Raw genomic sequence first — 17,822 nt, forward strand, 5'->3', positions numbered from 1 at the left:
GAGAAAACGCGTTTATTTCGGGCTGAAAAACACGTTTTGAAAAGTGTTCTGTTCCTGCCCTATAACTTACATGTTGTTGACCAAAGTTGCCAAAACGTGTTTATTTGTGCTGAAAAACACGTTTTGACAACTCCTGCACACTGGGGTTAAGGGCTGACTCAGTGGGCTCTTCTGAGCCAGTCAGTTACACTGTGATTCCAAGAGTTGAGAAAACGCGTTTATTTCGGGCTGAAAAACACGTTTTGAAAAGTGTTCTGTTCCTGCCCTATAACTTACATGTTGTTGACCAAAGTTGCCAAAACGTGTTTATTTGTGCTGAAAAACACGTTTTGACAACTTCTGCACACTGGGGTTAAGGGCTGACTCATTGGGCTCTTCTGAGCCAGTCAGTTACACTGTGATTCCAAGGGTTGAGAAAACGCGTTTATATCGGGCTGAAAAACACGTTTTGAAAAGTGTTCTGTTCCTGCCCTATAAGTTACATGTTGTTGACCAAAGTTGCCAAAACGTGTTTATTTGTGCTGAAAAACACGTTTTGACAACTTCTGCACACTGGGGTTAAGGGCTGACTCAGTGGGCTCTTCTGAGCCAGTCAGTTACACTGTGATTCCAGGAGTTGAGAAAACGCGTTTATTTCGGGCTGAAAAACACGTTTTGAAAAGTGTTCTGTTCCTGCCCTATAACTTACATGTTGGTGACCAAAGTTGCCAAAACGTGTTTATTTGTGCTGAAAAACACGTTTTGACAACTTCTGCACACTGGGGTTAAGGGCTGGCTCAGTGGGCTCTTCTGAGCCAGTCAGTTACACTGTGATTCCAAGGGTTGAGAAAACGCGTTTATTTCGGGCTGAAAAACACGTTTTGAAAAGTGTTCTGTTCCTGCCCTATAACTTACATGTTGGTGACCAAAGTTGCCAAAACGTGTTTATTTGTGCTGAAAAACACGTTTTGACAACTTCTGCACACTGGGGTTAAGGGCTGGCTCAGTGGGCTCTTCTGAGCCAGTCAGTTACACTGTGATTCCAAGAGTTGAGAAAACGCGTTTATTTCGGGCTGAAAAACACGTTTTGAAAAGTGTTCTGTTCCTGCCCTATAACTTACATGTTGTTGACCAAAGTTGCCAAAACGTGTTTATTTGTGCTGAAAAACACGTTTTGACAACTTCTGCACACTGGGGTTAAGGGCTGACTCAGTGGGCTCTTCTGAGCCAGTCAGTTACACTGTGATTCCAGGAGTTGAGAAAACGCGTTTATTTCGGGCTGAAAAACACGTTTTGAAAAGTGTTCTGTTCCTGCCCTATAACTTACATGTTGGTGACCAAAGTTGCCAAAACGTGTTTATTTGTGCTGAAAAACACGTTTTGACAACTTCTGCACACTGGGGTTAAGGGCTGAATCAGTGGGCTCTTCTGAGCCAGTCAGTTACCCTGTGATTCCAAGGGTTGAGAAAACGCGTTTATTTCGGGCTGCAAAACACGTTTTGAAAAGTGTTCTGTTCCTGCCCTATAACTTACATGTTGGTGACCAAAGTTGCCAAAACGTGTTTATTTGTGCTTAAAAACATGTTTTGACAACTTCTGCACACTGGGGTTAAGGGCTGACTCAGTGGGCTCTTCTGAGCCAGTCAGTTACACTGTGATTCAAAGGGTTGAGAAAACGCGTTTATTTCGGGCTGAAAAACACGTTTTGAAAAGTGTTCTGTTCCTGCCCTATAACTTACATGTTGGTGACCAAAGTTGCCAAAACGTGTTTATTTGTGCTTATAAACACGTATTGACAACTTCTGCACACTGGGGTTAAGGGCTGACTCAGTGGGCTCTTCTGAGCCAGTCAGTTACACTGTGATTCCAAGGGTTGAGAAAACGCGTTTATTTCGGGCTGAAAAACACGTTTTGAAAAGTGTTCTGTTCCTGCCCTATAACTTACATGTTGGTGACCAAAGTTGCCAAAACGTGTTTATTTGTGCTGAAAAACACGTTTTGACAACTTCTGCACACTGGGGTTAAGGGCTGACTCAGTGGGCTCTTCTGAGCCAGTCAGTTACACTGTGATTCCAAGAGTTGAGAAAACGCGTTTATTTCAGGCTGAAAAACACGTTTTGAAAAGTGTTCTGTTCCTGCCCTATAACTTACATGTTGTTGACCAAAGTTGCCAAAACGTGTTTATTTGTGCTGAAAAACACGTTTTGACAACTTCTGCACACTGGGGTTGAGGGCTTACTCATTGGGCTCTTCTGAGCCAGTCAGTTACACTGTGATTCCAAGGGTTGAGAAAACGCGTTTATTTCGGGCTGAAAAACACGTTTTGAAAAGTGTTCTGTTCCTGCCCTATAACTTACATGTTGTTGACCAAAGTTGCCAAAACGTGTTTATTTGTGCTGAAAAACACGTTTTGACAACTTCTGCACACTGGGGTTAAGGGCTGACTCAGTGGGCTCTTCTGAGCCAGTCAGTTACACTGTGATTCCAGGAGTTGAGAAAACGCGTTTATTTCGGGCTGAGAAACACGTTTTGAAAAGTGTTCTGTTCCTGCCCTATAACTTACATGTTGTTGACCAAAGTTGCCAAAACGTGTTTATTTGTGCTGAAAAACACGTTTTGACAACTTCTGCACACTGGGGTTAAGGGCTGACTCAGTGGGCTCTTCTGAGCCAGTCAGTTACACTGTGATTCCAGGAGTTGAGAAAACGCGTTTATTTCGGGCTGAAAAACACGTTTTGAAAAGTGTTCTGTTCCTGCCCTATAACTTACATGTTGTTGACCAAAGTTGCCAAAACGTGTTTATTTGTGCTGAAAAACACGTTTTGACAACTTCTGCACACTGGGGTTAAGGGCTGACTCAGTGGGCTCTTCTGAGCCAGTCAGTTACACTGTGATTCCAGGAGTTGAGAAAACGCGTTTATTTCGGGCTGAAAAACACGTTTTGAAAAGTGTTCTGTTCCTGCCCTATAACTTACATGTTGGTGACCAAAGTTGCCAAAACGTGTTTATTTGTGCTTAAAAACACGTTTTGACAACTTCTGCACACTGGGGATAAGGGCTGACTCAGTGGGCTCTTCTGAGCCAGTCAGTTACACTGTGATTCCAGGAGTTGAGAAAACGCGTTTATTTCGGGCTGAAAAACACGTTTTGAAAAGTGTTCTGTTCCTGTCCTATAACTTACATGTTGGTGACCAAAGTTGCCAAAACGTGTTTATTTGTGCTGAAAAACACGTTTTGACAACTTCTGCACACTGGGGTTAAGGGCTGACTCAGTGGGCTCTTCTGAGCCAGTCAGTTACACTGTGATTCAAAGGGTTGAGAAAACGCGTTTATTTCGGGCTGAAAAACACGTTTTGAAAAGTGTTCTGTTCCTGCCCTATAACTTACATGTTGTTGACCAAAGTTGCCAAAACGTGTTTATTTGTGCTGAAAAACACGTTTTGACAACTTCTGCACACTGGGGTTAAGGGCTGAATCAGTGGGCTCTTCTGAGCCAGTCAGTTACACTGTGGTTCCAAGAGTTGAGAAAACGCGTTTATTTCGGGCTGAAAAACACGTTTTGAAAAGTGTTCTGTTCCTGCCCTATAACTTACATGTTGTTGACCAAAGTTGCCAAAACGTGTTTATTTGTGCTGAAAAACACGTTTTGACAACTTCTGCACACTGGGGTTAAGGGCTGACTCAGTGGGCTCTTCTGAGCCAGTCAGTTACACTGTGATTCCAAGGGTTGAGAAAACGCGTTTATTTCGGGCTGAAAAACACGTTTTGAAAAGTGTTCTGTTCCTGCCCTATAACTTACATGTTGGTGACCAAAGTTGCCAAAACGTGTTTATTTGTGCTTAAAAACACGTTTTGACAACTTCTGCACACTGGGGTTAAGGGCTGACTCAGTGGGCTCTTCTGAGCCAGTCAGTTACACTGTGATTCAAAGGGTTGAGAAAACGCGTTTATTTCGGGCTGAAAAACACGTTTTGAAAAGTGTTCTGTTCCTGCCCTATAACTTACATGTTGTTGACCAAAGTTGCCAAAACGTGTTTATTTGGGCTGAAAAACACGTTTTGACAACTTCTGCACACTGGGGTTAAGGGCTGACTCAGTGGGCTCTTCTGAGCCAGTCAGTTACACTGTGATTCCAGGAGTTGAGAAAACGCGTTTATTTCGGGCTGAAAAACACGTTTTGAAAAGTGTTCTGTTCCTGCCCTATAACTTACATGTTGGTGACCAAAGTTGCCAAAACGTGTTTATTTGTGCTGAAAAACACGTTTTGACAACTTCTGCACACTGGGGGTAAGGGCTGACTCAGTGGGCTCTTCTGAACCAGTCAGTTACACTGTGATTCCAAGAGTTGAGAAAACGCGTTTATTTCGGGCTGAAAAACACGTTTTGAAAAGTGTTCTGTTCCTGCCCTATAACTTACATGTTGTTGACCAAAGTTGCCAAAACGTGTTTATTTGTGCTGAAAAACACGTTTTGACAACTTCTGCACACTGGGGTTAAGGGCTGACTCATTGGGCTCTTCTGAGCCAGTCAGTTACACTGTGATTCCAAGGGTTGAGAAAACGCGTTTATATCGGGCTGAAAAACACGTTTTGAAAAGTGTTCTGTTCCTGCCCTATAAGTTACATGTTGTTGACCAAAGTTGCCAAAACGTGTTTATTTGTGCTGAAAAACACGTTTTGACAAAATCTGCACACTGGGGTTAAGGGCTGACTCAGTGGGCTCTTCTGAGCCAGTCAGTTACACTGTGATTCCAGGAGTTGAGAAAACGCGTTTATTTCGGGCTGAAAAACACGTTTTGAAAAGTGTTCTGTTCCTGCCCTATAACTTACATGTTGTTGACCAAAGTTGCCAAAACGTGTTTATTTGTGCTGAAAAACACGTTTTGACAACTTCTGCACACTGGGGTTAAGGGCTGACTCAGTGGGCTCTTCTGAGCCAGTCAGTTACACTGTGATTCCAGGAGTTGAGAAAACGCGTTTATTTCGGGCTGAAAAACACGTTTTGAAAAGTGTTCTGTTCCTGCCCTATAACTTACATGTTGTTGACCAAAGTTGCCAAAACGTGTTTATTTGTGCTGAAAAACACGTTTTGACAACTTCTGCACACTGGGGTTAAGGGCTGACTCAGTGGGCTCTTCTGAGCCAGTCAGTTACACTGTGATTCCAAGGGTTGAGAAAACGCGTTTATTTCGGGCTGAAAAACACGTTTTGAAAAGTGTTCTGTTCCTGCCCTATAACTTACATGTTGGTGACCAAAGTTGCCAAAACGTGTTTATTTGTGCTGAAAAACACGTTTTGACAACTTCTGCACACTGGGGTTAAGGGCTGACTCAGTGGGCTCTTCTGAGCCAGTCAGTTACACTGTGATTCCAAGGGTTGAGAAAACGCGTTTATTTCGGGCTGAAAAACACGTTTTGAAAAGTGTTCTGTTCCTGCCCTATAACTTACATGTTGTTGACCAAAGTTGCCAAAACGTGTTTATTTGTGCTGAAAAACACGTTTTGACAACTCCTGCACACTGGGGTTAAGGGCTGACTCAGTGGGCTCTTCTGAGCCAGTCAGTTACACTGTGATTCCAAGAGTTGAGAAAACGCGTTTATTTCGGGCTGAAAAACACGTTTTGAAAAGTGTTCTGTTCCTGCCCTATAACTTACATGTTGTTGACCAAAGTTGCCAAAACGTGTTTATTTGTGCTGAAAAACACGTTTTGACAACTTCTGCACACTGGGGTTAAGGGCTGACTCAGTGGGCTCTTCTGAGCCAGTCAGTTACACTGTGATTCCAGGAGTTGAGAAAACGCGTTTATTTCGGGCTGAAAAACACGTTTTGAAAAGTGTTCTGTTCCTGCCCTATAACTTACATGTTGGTGACCAAAGTTGCCAAAACGTGTTTATTTGTGCTGAAAAACACGTTTTGACAACTTCTGCACACTGGGGTTAAGGGCTGAATCAGTGGGCTCTTCTGAGCCAGTCAGTTACACTGTGATTCCAAGAGTTGAGAAAACGCGTTTATTTCGGGCTGAAAAACACGTTTTGAAAAGTGTTCTGTTCCTGCCCTATAACTTACATGTTGTTGACCAAAGTTGCCAAAACGTGTTTATTTGGGCTGAAAAACACGTTTTGACAACTTCTGCACACTGGGGTTAAGGGCTGACTCAGTGGGCTCTTCTGAGCCAGTCAGTTACACTGTGATTCCAGGAGTTGAGAAAACGCGTTTATTTCGGGCTGAAAAACACGTTTTGAAAAGTGTTCTGTTCCTGCCCTATAACTTACATGTTGGTGACCAAAGTTGCCAAAACGTGTTTATTTGTGCTGAAAAACACGTTTTGACAACTTCTGCACACTGGGGTTAAGGGCTGACTCAGTGGGCTCTTCTGAACCAGTCAGTTACACTGTGATTCCAAGAGTTGAGAAAACGCGTTTATTTCGGGCTGAAAAACACGTTTTGAAAAGTGTTCTGTTCCTGCCCTATAACTTACATGTTGTTGACCAAAGTTGCCAAAACGTGTTTATTTGTGCTGAAAAACACGTTTTGACAACTTCTGCACACTGGGGTTAAGGGCTGACTCATTGGGCTCTTCTGAGCCAGTCAGTTACACTGTGATTCCAAGGGTTGAGAAAACGCGTTTATATCGGGCTGAAAAACACGTTTTGAAAAGTGTTCTGTTCCTGCCCTATAAGTTACATGTTGTTGACCAAAGTTGCCAAAACGTGTTTATTTGTGCTGAAAAACACGTTTTGACAACATCTGCACACTGGGGTTAAGGGCTGACTCAGTGGGCTCTTCTGAGCCAGTCAGTTACACTGTGATTCCAGGAGTTGAGAAAACGCGTTTATTTCGGGCTGAAAAACACGTTTTGAAAAGTGTTCTGTTCCTGCCCTATAACTTACATGTTGTTGACCAAAGTTGCCAAAACGTGTTTATTTGTGCTGAAAAACACGTTTTGACAACTTCTGCACACTGGGGTTAAGGGCTGACTCAGTGGGCTCTTCTGAGCCAGTCAGTTACACTGTGATTCCAGGAGTTGAGAAAACGCGTTTATTTCGGGCTGAAAAACACGTTTTGAAAAGTGTTCTGTTCCTGCCCTATAACTTACATGTTGGTGACCAAAGTTGCCAAAACGTGTTTATTTGTGCTTAAAAACACGTTTTGACAACTTCTGCACACTGGGGTTAAGGGCTGACTCAGTGGGCTCTTCTGAGCCAGTCAGTTACACTGTGATTCCAAGGGTTGAGAAAACGCGTTTTTTTCGGGCTGAAAAACACGTTTTGAAAAGTGTTCTGTTCCTGCCCTATAACTTACATGTTGGTGACCAAAGTTGCCAAAACGTGTTTATTTGTGCTGAAAAACACGTTTTGACAACTTCTGCACACTGGAGTTAAGGGCTGACTCAGTGGGCTCTTCTGAGCCAGTCAGTTACACTGTGATTCCAAGGGTTGAGAAAACGCGTTTATTTCGGGCTGAAAAACACGTTTTGAAAAGTGTTCTGTTCCTGCCCTATAACTTACATGTTGTTGACCAAAGTTGCCAAAACGTGTTTATTTGTGCTGAGAAACACGTTTTGACAACTTCTGCACACTGGGGTTAAGGGCTTAATCAGTGGGCTCTTCTGAGCCAGTCAGTTACACTGTGATTCCAAGGGTTGAGAAAACGCGTTTATTTCGGGCTGAAAAACACGTTTTGAAAAGTGTTCTGTTCCTGCCCTATAACTTACATGTTGGTGACCAAAATTGCCAAAACGTGTTTATTTGTGCTTAAAAACACGTTTTGACAACTTCTGCACACTGGGGTTAAGGGCTGACTCAGTGGGCTCTTCTGAGCCAGTCAGTTACACTGTGATTCAAAGGGTTGAGAAAACGCGTTTATTTCGGGCTGAAAAACACGTTTTGAAAAGTGTTCTGTTCCTGCCCTATAACTTACATGTTGGTGACCAAAGTTGCCAAAACGTGTTTATTTGTGCTGAAAAACACGTTTTGACAACTTCTGCACACTGGGGTTAAGGGCTGACTCAGTGGGCTCTTCTGAGCCAGTCAGTTACACTGTGATTCCAGGAGTTGAGAAAACGCGTTTATTTCGGGCTGAAAAACACGTTTTGAAAAGTGTTCTGTTCCTGCCCTATAACTTACATGTTGTTGACCAAAGTTGCCAAAACGTGTTTATTTGTGCTGAAAAACACGTTTTGACAACTTCTGCACACTGGGGTTAAGGGCTGACTCAGTGGGCTCTTCTGAGCCAGTCAGTTACACTGTGATTCCAAGGGTTGAGAAAACGCGTTTATTTCGGGCTGAAAAACACGTTTTGAAAAGTGTTCTGTTCCTGCCCTATAACTTACATGTTGGTGACCAAAGTTGCCAAAACGTGTTTATTTGTGCTGAAAAACACGTTTTGACAACTTCTGCACACTGGGGTTAAGGGCTGACTCAGTGGGCTCTTCTGAGCCAGTCAGTTACACTGTGATTCCAAGGGTTGAGAAAACGCGTTTATTTCGGGCTGAAAAACACGTTTTGAAAAGTGTTCTGTTCCTGCCCTATAACTTACATGTTGTTGACCAAAGTTGCCAAAACGTGTTTATTTGTGCTGAAAAACACGTTTTGACAACTCCTGCACACTGGGGTTAAGGGCTGACTCAGTGGGCTCTTCTGAGCCAGTCAGTTACACTGTGATTCCAAGAGTTGAGAAAACGCGTTTATTTCGGGCTGAAAAACACGTTTTGAAAAGTGTTCTGTTCCTGCCCTATAACTTACATGTTGTTGACCAAAGTTGCCAAAACGTGTTTATTTGTGCTGAAAAACACGTTTTGACAACTTCTGCACACTGGGGTTAAGGGCTGACTCAGTGGGCTCTTCTGAGCCAGTCAGTTACACTGTGATTCCAGGAGTTGAGAAAACGCGTTTATTTCGGGCTGAAAAACACGTTTTGAAAAGTGTTCTGTTCCTGCCCTATAACTTACATGTTGGTGACCAAAGTTGCCAAAACGTGTTTATTTGTGCTGAAAAACACGTTTTGACAACTTCTGCACACTGGGGTTAAGGGCTGAATCAGTGGGCTCTTCTGAGCCAGTCAGTTACACTGTGATTCCAAGAGTTGAGAAAACGCGTTTATTTCGGGCTGAAAAACACGTTTTGAAAAGTGTTCTGTTCCTGCCCTATAACTTACATGTTGTTGACCAAAGTTGCCAAAACGTGTTTATTTGGGCTGAAAAACACGTTTTGACAACTTCTGCACACTGGGGTTAAGGGCTGACTCAGTGGGCTCTTCTGAGCCAGTCAGTTACACTGTGATTCCAGGAGTTGAGAAAACGCGTTTATTTCGGGCTGAAAAACACGTTTTGAAAAGTGTTCTGTTCCTGCCCTATAACTTACATGTTGGTGACCAAAGTTGCCAAAACGTGTTTATTTGTGCTGAAAAACACGTTTTGACAACTTCTGCACACTGGGGTTAAGGGCTGACTCAGTGGGCTCTTCTGAACCAGTCAGTTACACTGTGATTCCAAGAGTTGAGAAAACGCGTTTATTTCGGGCTGAAAAACACGTTTTGAAAAGTGTTCTGTTCCTGCCCTATAACTTACATGTTGTTGACCAAAGTTGCCAAAACGTGTTTATTTGTGCTGAAAAACACGTTTTGACAACTTCTGCACACTGGGGTTAAGGGCTGACTCATTGGGCTCTTCTGAGCCAGTCAGTTACACTGTGATTCCAAGGGTTGAGAAAACGCGTTTATATCGGGCTGAAAAACACGTTTTGAAAAGTGTTCTGTTCCTGCCCTATAAGTTACATGTTGTTGACCAAAGTTGCCAAAACGTGTTTATTTGTGCTGAAAAACACGTTTTGACAACATCTGCACACTGGGGTTAAGGGCTGACTCAGTGGGCTCTTCTGAGCCAGTCAGTTACACTGTGATTCCAGGAGTTGAGAAAACGCGTTTATTTCGGGCTGAAAAACACGTTTTGAAAAGTGTTCTGTTCCTGCCCTATAACTTACATGTTGTTGACCAAAGTTGCCAAAACGTGTTTATTTGTGCTGAAAAACACGTTTTGACAACTTCTGCACACTGGGGTTAAGGGCTGACTCAGTGGGCTCTTCTGAGCCAGTCAGTTACACTGTGATTCCAGGAGTTGAGAAAACGCGTTTATTTCGGGCTGAAAAACACGTTTTGAAAAGTGTTCTGTTCCTGCCCTATAACTTACATGTTGGTGACCAAAGTTGCCAAAACGTGTTTATTTGTGCTTAAAAACACGTTTTGACAACTTCTGCACACTGGGGTTAAGGGCTGACTCAGTGGGCTCTTCTGAGCCAGTCAGTTACACTGTGATTCCAAGGGTTGAGAAAACGCGTTTTTTTCGGGCTGAAAAACACGTTTTGAAAAGTGTTCTGTTCCTGCCCTATAACTTACATGTTGGTGACCAAAGTTGCCAAAACGTGTTTATTTGTGCTGAAAAACACGTTTTGACAACTTCTGCACACTGGAGTTAAGGGCTGACTCAGTGGGCTCTTCTGAGCCAGTCAGTTACACTGTGATTCCAAGGGTTGAGAAAACGCGTTTATTTCGGGCTGAAAAACACGTTTTGAAAAGTGTTCTGTTCCTGCCCTATAACTTACATGTTGTTGACCAAAGTTGCCAAAACGTGTTTATTTGTGCTGAAAAACACGTTTTGACAACTTCTGCACACTGGGGTTAAGGGCTTAATCAGTGGGCTCTTCTGAGCCAGTCAGTTACACTGTGATTCCAAGGGTTGAGAAAACGCGTTTATTTCGGGCTGAAAAACACGTTTTGAAAAGTGTTCTGTTCCTGCCCTATAACTTACATGTTGGTGACCAAAATTGCCAAAACGTGTTTATTTGTGCTTAAAAACACGTTTTGACAACTTCTGCACACTGGGGTTAAGGGCTGACTCAGTGGGCTCTTCTGAGCCAGTCAGTTACACTGTGATTCAAAGGGTTGAGAAAACGCGTTTATTTCGGGCTGAAAAACACGTTTTGAAAAGTGTTCTGTTCCTGCCCTATAACTTACATGTTGGTGACCAAAGTTGCCAAAACGTGTTTATTTGTGCTTAAAAACACGTTTTGACAACTTCTGCACACTGGGGTTAAGGGCTGACTCAGTGGGCTCTTCTGAGCCAGTCAGTTACACTGTGATTCCAAGGGTTGAGAAAATGCGTTTATTTCGGGCTGAAAAACACGTTTTGAAATGTGTTCTGTTCCTGCCCTATAACTTACATGTTGGTGACCAAAGTTGCCAAAACGTGTTTATTTGTGCTGAAAAACACGTTTTGACAACTTCTGCACACTGGGGTTAAGGGCTGACTCAGTGGGCTCTTCTGAGCCAGTCAGTTACACTGTGATTCCAAGAGTTGAGAAAACGCGTTTATTTCGGGCTGAAAAACACGTTTTGAAAAGTGTTCTGTTCCTGCCCTATAACTTACATGTTGTTGACCAAAGTTGCCAAAACGTGTTTATTTGTGCTGAAAAACACGTTTTGACAACTTCTGCACACTGGGGTTGAGGGCTTACTCATTGGGCTCTTCTGAGCCAGTCAGTTACACTGTGATTCCAAGGGTTGAGAAAACGCGTTTATTTCGGGCTGAAAAACACGTTTTGAAAAGTGTTCTGTTCCTGCCCTATAACTTACATGTTGTTGACCAAAGTTGCCAAAACGTGTTTATTTGTGCTGAAAAACACGTTTTGACAACTTCTGCACACTGGGGTTAAGGGCTGACTCAGTGGGCTCTTCTGAGCCAGTCAGTTACACTGTGATTCCAGGAGTTGAGAAAACGCGTTTATTTCGGGCTGAAAAACACGTTTTGAAAAGTGTTCTGTTCCTGCCCTATAACTTACATGTTGTTGACCAAAGTTGCCAAAACGTGTTTATTTGTGCTGAAAAACACGTTTTGACAACTTCTGCACACTGGGGTTAAGGGCTGACTCAGTGGGCTCTTCTGAGCCAGTCAGTTACACTGTGATTCCAGGAGTTGAGAAAACGCGTTTATTTCGGGCTGAAAAACACGTTTTGAAAAGTGTTCTGTTCCTGCCCTATAACTTACATGTTGTTGACCAAAGTTGCCAAAACGTGTTTATTTGTGCTGAAAAACACGTTTTGACAACTTCTGCACACTGGGGTTAAGGGCTGACTCAGTGGGCTCTTCTGAGCCAGTCAGTTACACTGTGATTCCAGGAGTTGAGAAAACGCGTTTATTTCGGGCTGAAAAACACGTTTTGAAAAGTGTTCTGTTCCTGCCCTATAACTTACATGTTGGTTACCAAAGTTGCCAAAACGTGTTTATTTGTGCTTAAAAACACGTTTTGACAACTTCTGCACACTGGGGTTAAGGGCTGACTCAGTGGGCTCTTCTGAGCCAGTCAGTTACACTGTGATTCCAAGGGTTGAGAAAACGCGTTTATTTCGGGCTGAAAAACACGTTTTGAAAAGTGTTCTGTTCCTGCCCTATAACTTACATGTTGGTGACCAAAGTTGCCAAAACGTGTTTATTTGTGCTGAAAAACACGTTTTGACAACTTCTGCACACTGGGGTTAAGGGCTGACTCAGTGGGCTCTTCTGAGCCAGTCAGTTACACTGTGATTCCAAGGGTTGAGAAAACGCGTTTATTTCGGGCTGAAAAACACGTTTTGAAAAGTGTTCTGTTCCTGCCCTATAACTTACATGTTGTTGACCAAAGTTGCCAAAACGTGTTTATTTGTGCTGAAAAACACGTTTTGACAACTCCTGCACACTGGGGTTAAGGGCTGACTCAGTGGGCTCTTCTGAGCCAGTCAGTTACACTGTGATTCCAAGAGTTGAGAAAACGCGTTTATTTCGGGCTGAAAAACACGTTTTGAAAAGTGTTCTGTTCCTGCCCTATAACTTACATGTTGTTGACCAAAGTTGCCAAAACGTGTTTATTTGTGCTGAAAAACACGTTTTGACAACTTCTGCACACTGGGGTTAAGGGCTGACTCATTGGGCTCTTCTGAGCCAGTCAGTTACACTGTGATTCCAAGGGTTGAGAAAACGCGTTTATATCGGGCTGAAAAACACGTTTTGAAAAGTGTTCTGTTCCTGCCCTATAAGTTACATGTTGTTGACCAAAGTTGCCAAAACGTGTTTATTTGTGCTGAAAAACACGTTTTGACAACTTCTGCACACTGGGGTTAAGGGCTGACTCAGTGGGCTCTTCTGAGCCAGTCAGTTACACTGTGATTCCAGGAGTTGAGAAAACGCGTTTATTTCGGGCTGAAAAACACGTTTTGAAAAGTGTTCTGTTCCTGCCCTATAACTTACATGTTGGTGACCAAAGTTGCCAAAACGTGTTTATTTGTGCTTAAAAACACGTTTTGACAACTTCTGCACACTGGGGTTAAGGGCTGACTCAGTGGGCTCTTCTGAGCCATTCAGTTACACTGTGATTCCAAGGGTTGAGAAAACGCGTTTTTATCGGGCTGAAAAACACGTTTTGAAAAGTGTTCTGTTCCTGCCCTATAACTTACATGTTGGTGACCAAAGTTGCCAAAACGTGTTTATTTGTGCTGAAAAACACGTTTTGACAACTTCTGCACACTGGGGTTAAGGGCTGAATCAGTGGGCTCTTCTGAGCCAGTCAGTTACCCTGTGATTCCAAGGGTTGAGAAAACGCGTTTATTTCGGGCTGAAAAACACGTTTTGAAAAGTGTTCTGTTCCTGCCCTATAACTTACATGTTGGTGACCAAAGTTGCCAAAACGTGTTTATTTGTGCTTATAAACACGTTTTGACAACTTCTGCACACTGGGGTTAAGGGCTGACTCAGTGGGCTCTTCTGAGCCAGTCAGTTACACTGTGATTCCAAGGGTTGAGAAAACGCGTTTATTTCGGGCTGAAAAACACGTTTTGAAAAGTGTTCTGTTCCTGCCCTATAACTTACATGTTGGTGACCAAAGTTGCCAAAACGTGTTTATTTGTGCTGAAAAACACGTTTTGACAACTTCTGCACACTGGGGTTAAGGGCTGGCTCAGTGGGCTCTTCTGAGCCAGTCAGTTACACTGTGATTCCAAGAGTTGAGAAAACGCGTTTATTTCGGGCTGAAAAACACGTTTTGAAAAGTGTTCTGTTCCTGCCCTATAACTTACATGTTGTTGACCAAAGTTGCCAAAACGTGTTTATTTGTGCTGAAAAACACGTTTTGACAACTTCTGCACACTGGGGTTAAGGGCTGACTCAGTGGGCTCTTCTGAGCCAGTCAGTTACACTGTGATTCCAGGAGTTGAGAAAACGCGTTTATTTCGGGCTGAAAAACACGTTTTGAAAAGTGTTCTGTTCCTGCCCTATAACTTACATGTTGGTGACCAAAGTTGCCAAAACGTGTTTATTTGTGCTGAAAAACACGTTTTGACAACTTCTGCACACTGGGGTTAAGGGCTGAATCAGTGGGCTCTTCTGAGCCAGTCAGTTACCCTGTGATTCCAAGGGTTGAGAAAACGCGTTTATTTCGGGCTGAAAAACACGTTTTGAAAAGTGTTCTGTTCCTGCCCTATAACTTACATGTTGGTGACCAAAGTTGCCAAAACGTGTTTATTTGTGCTTAAAAACACGTTTTGACAACTTCTGCACACTGGGGTTAAGGGCTGACTCAGTGGGCTCTTCTGAGCCAGTCAGTTACACTGTGATTCAAAGGGTTGAGAAAACGCGTTTATTTCGGGCTGAAAAACACGTTTTGAAAAGTGTTCTGTTCCTGCCCTATAACTTACATGTTGGTGACCAAAGTTGCCAAAACGTGTTTATTTGTGCTTATAAACACGTTTTGACAACTTCTGCACACTGGGGTTAAGGGCTGACTCAGTGGGCTCTTCTGAGCCAGTCAGTTACACTGTGATTCCAAGGGTTGAGAAAACGCGTTTATTTCGGGCTGAAAAACACGTTTTGAAAAGTGTTCTGTTCCTGCCCTATAACTTACATGTTGGTGACCAAAGTTGCCAAAACGTGTTTATTTGTGCTGAAAAACACGTTTTGACAACTTCTGCACACTGGGGTTAAGGGCTGACTCAGTGGGCTCTTCTGAGCCAGTCAGTTACACTGTGATTCCAAGAGTTGAGAAAACGCGTTTATTTCGGGCTGAAAAACACGTTTTGAAAAGTGTTCTGTTCCTGCCCTATAACTTACATGTTGTTGACCAAAGTTGCCAAAACGTGTTTATTTGTGCTGAAAAACACGTTTTGACAACTTCTGCACACTGGGGTTGAGGGCTTACTCATTGGGCTCTTCTGAGCCAGTCAGTTACACTGTGATTCCAAGGGTTGAGAAAACGCGTTTATTTCGGGCTGAAAAACACGTTTTGAAAAGTGTTCTGTTCCTGCCCTATAACTTACATGTTGTTGACCAAAGTTGCCAAAACGTGTTTATTTGTGCTGAAAAACACGTTTTGACAACTTCTGCACACTGGGGTTAAGGGCTGACTCAGTGGGCTCTTCTGAGCCAGTCAGTTACACTGTGATTCCAGGAGTTGAGAAAACGCGTTTATTTCGGGCTGAGAAACACGTTTTGAAAAGTGTTCTGTTCCTGCCCTATAACTTACATGTTGTTGACCAAAGTTGCCAAAACGTGTTTATTTGTGCTGAAAAACACGTTTTGACAACTTCTGCACACTGGGGTTAAGGGCTGACTCAGTGGGCTCTTCTGAGCCAGTCAGTTACACTGTGATTCCAGGAGTTGAGAAAACGCGTTTATTTCGGGCTGAAAAACACGTTTTGAAAAGTGTTCTGTTCCTGCCCTATAACTTACATGTTGGTGACCAAAGTTGCCAAAACGTGTTTATTTGTGCTTAAAAACACGTTTTGACAACTTCTGCACACTGGGGTTAAGGGCTGACTCAGTGGGCTCTTCTGAGCCAGTCAGTTACACTGTGATTCCAGGAGTTGAGAAAACGCGTTTATTTCGGGCTGAAAAACACGTTTTGAAAAGTGTTCTGTTCCTGTCCTATAACTTACATGTTGGTGACCAAAGTTGCCAAAACGTGTTTATTTGTGCTGAAAAACACGTTTTGACAACTTCTGCACACTGGGGTTAAGGGCTGACTCAGTGGGCTCTTCTGAGCCAGTCAGTTACACTGTGATTCAAAGGGTTGAGAAAACGCGTTTATTTCGGGCTGAAAAACACGTTTTGAAAAGTGTTCTGTTCCTGCCCTATAACTTACATGTTGTTGACCAAAGTTGCCAAAACGTGTTTATTTGTGCTGAAAAACACGTTTTGACAACTTCTGCACACTGGGGTTAAGGGCTGAATCAGTGGGCTCTTCTGAGCCAGTCAGTTACACTGTGGTTCCAAGAGTTGAGAAAACGCGTTTATTTCGGGCTGAAAAACACGTTTTGAAAAGTGTTCTGTTCCTGCCCTATAACTTACATGTTGTTGACCAAAGTTGCCAAAACGTGTTTATTTGTGCTGAAAAACACGTTTTGACAACTTCTGCACACTGGGGTTAAGGGCTGACTCAGTGGGCTCTTCTGAGCCAGTCAGTTACACTGTGATTCCAAGGGTTGAGAAAACGCGTTTATTTCGGGCTGAAAAACACGTTTTGAAAAGTGTTCTGTTCCTGCCCTATAACTTACATGTTGGTGACCAAAGTTGCCAAAACGTGTTTATTTGTGCTTAAAAACACGTTTTGACAACTTCTGCACACTGGGGTTAAGGGCTGACTCAGTGGGCTCTTCTGAGCCAGTCAGTTACACTGTGATTAAAAGGGTTGAGAAAACGCGTTTATTTCGGGCTGAAAAACACGTTTTGAAAAGTGTTCTGTTCCTGCCCTATAACTTACATGTTGTTGACCAAAGTTGCCAAAACGTGTTTATTTGTGCTGAAAAACACGTTTTGACAACTTCTGCACACTGGGGTTAAGGGCTGACTCAGTGGGCTCTTCTGAGCCAGTCAGTTACACTGTGATTCCAGGAGTTGAGAAAACGCGTTTATTTCGGGCTGAAAAACACGTTTTGAAAAGTGTTCTGTTCCTGCCCTATAACTTACATGTTGTTGACCAAAGTTGCCAAAACGTGTTTATTTGTGCTGAAAAACACGTTTTGACAACTTCTGCACACTGGGGTTAAGGGCTGACTCAGTGGGCTCTTCTGAGCCAGTCAGTTACACTGTGATTCCAGGAGTTGAGAAAACGCGTTTATTTCGGGCTGAAAAACACGTTTTGAAAAGTGTTCTGTTCCTGCCCTATAACTTACATGTTGGTGACCAAAGTTGCCAAAACGTGTTTATTTGTGCTTAAAAACACGTTTTGACAACTTCTGCACACTGGGGTTAAGGGCTGACTCAGTGGGTTCTTCTGAGCCAGTCAGTTACACTGTGATTCCAGGAGTTGAGAAAACGCGTTTATTTCGGGCTGAAAAACACGTTTTGAAAAGTGTTCTGTTCCTGTCCTATAACTTACATGTTGGTGACCAAAGTTGCCAAAACGTGTTTATTTGTGCTGAAAAACACGTTTTGACAACTTCTGCACACTGCGGTTAAGGGCTGACTCAGTGGGCTCTTCTGAGCCAGTCAGTTACACTGTGATTCAAAGGGTTGAGAAAACGCGTTTATTTCGGGCTGAAAAACACGTTTTGAAAAGTGTTCTGTTCCTGCCCTATAACTTACATGTTGTTGACCAAAGTTGCCAAAACGTGTTTATTTGTGCTGAAAAACACGTTTTGACAACTTCTGCACACTGGGGTTAAGGGCTGAATCAGTGGGCTCTTCTGAGCCAGTCAGTTACACTGTGGTTCCAAGAGTTGAGAAAACGCGTTTATTTCGGGCTGAAAAACACGTTTTGAAAAGTGTTCTGTTCCTGCCCTATAACTTACATGTTGTTGACCAAAGTTGCCAAAACGTGTTTATTT

The sequence above is a fragment of the Lepisosteus platostomus genome, chromosome 10 (genome assembly GCF_059453375.1).
Source record: "Lepisosteus platostomus isolate fLepPlt1 chromosome 10, fLepPlt1.hap1, whole genome shotgun sequence".
NCBI classification, from domain to species: domain Eukaryota; kingdom Metazoa; phylum Chordata; class Actinopteri; order Semionotiformes; family Lepisosteidae; genus Lepisosteus; species Lepisosteus platostomus.